Raw genomic sequence first — 4,565 nt, 5'->3', positions numbered from 1 at the left:
TTATTCACGTATGTCTGGTTTCGCCACGGAACAGTGGGCATTTCAGGTCTACTCTAAACACTGGAGTCGATATCCTGTGATCATCTGACAGAAGTCAATAATCAGTAACACAGATGCCATGAAACTCCCTCCCACAATCGATAAATAGTTATTGTCGTGCACAATAAATTACATGGAGGACAATGCTGACTGGCCGTTTAAAAAGACTGGTTTTATGAATGGAGACTGTTAGCACTGTGTGTTTTCGTATAATGAATACTTCGTATCATGTATTAGGGATTGATACTGCATTAGACGAGCGTTTGAGGTAATGCAGTTTTGTACGGATAAGAGGCCTTGCAGATTAACATGCCGATTGATTTGCCATGTGTGTTTGCACCTCACTCACGCACCAGTAAACCACTATTGTGTTATAAGTTAGGGAACAATATACAATACCGATTCACTAGTTACATTTGTGTTCAAAGCTTTCTAAATGTACATCCTAGTGTTTATCAATGTTTGTATTGTCTGTCGGATTAACACCATCTATTACATTAGAATACTGACTTATATTGTCAGCGTGTAATATCGCTTAGTTGTATTGATACACCTACCAGTCAAAGGTTTCCCCTCTTATTACTCGGGCATGTGTTGTTTTTTTTTTGTTTGTTTGTTTTTGTTTTTTTGTCTTCCAGCCCAAGGACCTCTTTTGGTTTACCTCCCTGTCCTGATGCCTACCTGTCGAAATACTCACAAGCACTTATACCTACTTGTCATATTACCAACCTGTTCTAAAGCCTACTGTCCTAATGTTTAGCAGTCACTTAATCTAACTGTTCTGAAGGTTACCTGTCATATTATCTAAGTGTTCTGAAGTCTACCTGTTATATCACCTAGCTGTTCTACAAACTATCTGTCATATTATCTAACTTTTCTAATACGTGTACCTACCTGTAACACTACGTGTTCTGGAATCTACCTGTCATATTATCTCACGGTTCTGAAACTAACCTGTCATATTATCTAAGTGTCCTGAAATCTACCTGTCATATTACCTCGCTGTTCTAAAACCCACCTGTCATATTATCTAACTGTTCTGAAACCTACCTGTTATATCATCTAAATGTTCTTCAAACTATCTGTCAAATTATTTTTACTTTTCTAAAACCTGCCTGTAACGCTACGTGTTCTGAAACCTACCTGTCGTATTATCTCACGGTTTTGAAACTAAACTGTCATGTTATCTGACTGTTATGAAACCTACCTGTCACAATACGTGCACTAATACCACTGTTACACTATTTTCTCTGCTGACGTTACCTAAATTGTAACCCTTTTGTCCCTATCCGTAGCTAGCCTACCACATCACATGTGGAAGCGTTAAACAACCTAGACCTGGATAATTTCGGGTTTCCTGCCTCCCAAAAACAGTCACAACTTGAGAAAACTGGATTTGCATAACTGGTCATATACGGTACATATGGTATATTATACTATGAGAATGGACTCCCGTATTCCAGAATGGAACAGAGCCGCTGGTTGTAAGTGTAACCCCGAGGTCGTCATTCAAGATAGACAAATATGTCTGACAAATGGTACACAAATCTCATTTCTGATTGATAACAGAACAGGAGAATGTACAACATAGAATCAGGTTTTCTGCCGTAAGGATCAAACAAGTACATGTTTGACTAATATATTTTCGTTTTGCAGCAACTTCGTTTCGTTTTGAATATTCCCCAGTGGTACATGCAAATCGTCTGTTTAACTTCATCGTTTAAATGGGAACTTGAAATCGTTTTGAAAAACACATGAGGATGTCACTGGTACATATTTTTAACACGGTTGAGTATCAAAGGAGTCTGACTCACAAACCCAGATGAAATCAGACATAAAGAATCCTCGTCATGGTTGAATACACAAGGTCGGAAAATATATTCAGGTCAAATACTATACTCCACGAGTAATAGATAACAGTATCCGACCTCATTTACACACGAGGGTGGAGAAGGGATCTACTGTGTGGACGTTGTGGTCAGCCTTGCTGAACCACACAATATTCCAGCATGACTAGCACATTTAACATGACACAGCAGTTTCAAGAGTGGATACTGATTTCAGCAGCCTTTCTTCTTTCAGCTCCAGCGCGTGTTCACTGAGAACAGAATTAGATACCATTCTAATATCAACACGGACTCGTCACGAAAAAAATCCTTAGTCATGATGTGTGAATATATAATTAACGGATTTAATGTGCACGATTTCAGTTGTGATTAGACAGTGAAAAATGTGTCTCCGTATGACTTTTTCTCATCTCAGTTAAATTTGGAACTTTTACATACTGTTGAGGGGGTTCAAGTTCTGGCGCACTGCATGAAATCCATTCAATGTTTATATGCCTTTATTTGGGTGCGAGCTGGCTGCGGGTCTTTTTGAAAATGTACAACCCATCAAAAGTTAGACTTACTAGCGTAAATGTAGCCACTTACTTCACTCAGCTGTTCTAAACTAGATTTGCAAAATATTCTATGCCGTTTAAAGGTACGGTTTACACATAAACCGATGCATTGTAAAACAAATTCGTAAAGCTGAAAAGACAGTTGTCATGAGTTTAATAAATGATGAAACTCAGTGAAAATTGGAGGAGTTTTAACAAACCTCTACACCAAACGCAGCTGTTCACATGCGCCTAATTTTCACATACTTTTCAGCAATTTGATGTTTGACCCTCGAGCACTTTATCTGCATAAGGTTTGCTGTTGGTTCCCCAGGTTAGTGGAGAAATCAATTCATGTATATATACATAAAACAGAGTGAGCCCGTTAAGTGAGTCTAAACTTGATGGGCAGTATATATTACTAACAAAAGTACTATATTGCTACCAGGTGCCGTTCGTTAGTGGTTGTATTCAAATAAGGCGTTAAATCATGGGCGAAAGATGAAATGCATTTTTTATGAAACAGATTGCGGTCTCTCAGGACTTCCCATAAGTATAATATATAAGGTGTGTCAAAAGAATGTTAACTGTTTTTATATGAATGAACAAACGTATCTGGATCTCAAATATACACACACAGACTCCGAAGGACATACATGCAGAGAAATTATTTACTTGTGCAGAAAAACAATACAACGGGAGTTTTATAAAGCCCTATATCAGCTCGTAGCTCCCTTCAATGCAATTTATACGGACGATAGTGTCACTTCATAAAGTGAGGAACAGTCTGTTTCATTCCATCCATCTACACATGCACAAGTATTGCAGAACTGAACAAGGTTACCAGTCAAAAAGCGGGTTAACAACGTTGATGTCCTGTAGGTTTGAGTGACTGAGTTAAAATTTCAAGTCACATCGGCGGGTATTTCTGCTATATCGTGACTAGGGTTGGGTATGTATATTAAATAAACAAAGGTAAAATTCATAATGCTGACGTCACCAGTTAGTGAGTTCACTTGTGCGCGGTTTTCCCTTTTTGTTTTGTTTTTTGTTGTTGTTGTTTGTTTGTTTTTTTATTTATTTGTTTGTTTGTTTGTTTGTTTGTTTGGGGGGTTATTTTTGTTTTTTATTAGTATTATTTTCAGTTGTTTGGGTTTCTGGACATTTGGTTTCTTTCTGCAAAAACCGTAAAGATATTCGGCGAGTGAGCTCTGTTTTCCGCCGATTGTGGCAAAATTCCAACAATAACAGAGCCTCGATTCTAGTACTATACATGAGGGAAATGAACCATGGTGGTCACTGCAACAGACAAACACGTTAACCTTTAGGCTTATAACCCGCTGTAACAACAGATGTAAACATTTAAACCTCAACTGGCCAGTTATTTAAATCCTTTTAAATAAGGTGTTATTAAGGAATAAATTATTAAGGATTTGAATATATTCGGTAATTTCATAAATCAAGACCTGACAATTAACCGTTTTGCATTAATTGTAACACTTCTGGTCTCATGTTTTTTTTTAATTGCGGATCAGAGCCCATTGGCGCTTATTTACCAATAGCATCAGCAACATTTATCCAATGTACCTCTAACATCATCTCCTGGATTTTGAAAGGTCTTTAAACATCCATACCACAATACTCAAATACTCATTTGGCGCAAACTTTAGACTGTATTTACCTTTCTTCCACATCGTGTCACTCATATCAAGTATCAATATTGTAGCTACTCTTTAATTAACAGTAAACGTCTGAGGTCAGGTGTAGTCCGGTTTTCCTTCTACGTTCCGTTGACACAGGATGGTATACCGCTGACCCCCGCACTCGTACATTTACTGAACTATATCACGAATGTGTCTAGTGACGACTTGCAGTGTCAACTTTATTCACTACCCTGAATGTTCACTCATACAATTATTGAAGAAACTACCAAACTTTATTAAAAACTTAACATGCATATGCTCCATTCTCATTGCAATACATACACTCAGGTTATTTCGTGATATTAACCTATAGATATTCACGTGAACATCAGCTGAACGTCTGTCATGGTTGGGAGCACCTGGTGTTAAGGAGCCAAACAAATCAGTCTTCAGCTACAAAATCATGACGTGAATGGTCTTCATAAAGCACGTCCATGACTTGC

Source organism: Haliotis asinina, chromosome 7 (genome assembly GCF_037392515.1).
Source record: "Haliotis asinina isolate JCU_RB_2024 chromosome 7, JCU_Hal_asi_v2, whole genome shotgun sequence".
Taxonomy (NCBI): Eukaryota; Metazoa; Mollusca; class Gastropoda; order Lepetellida; family Haliotidae; genus Haliotis; species Haliotis asinina.
The sequence above is the reverse complement of the archived record's forward strand: the minus strand, read 5'-3'. Positions refer to the sequence as shown.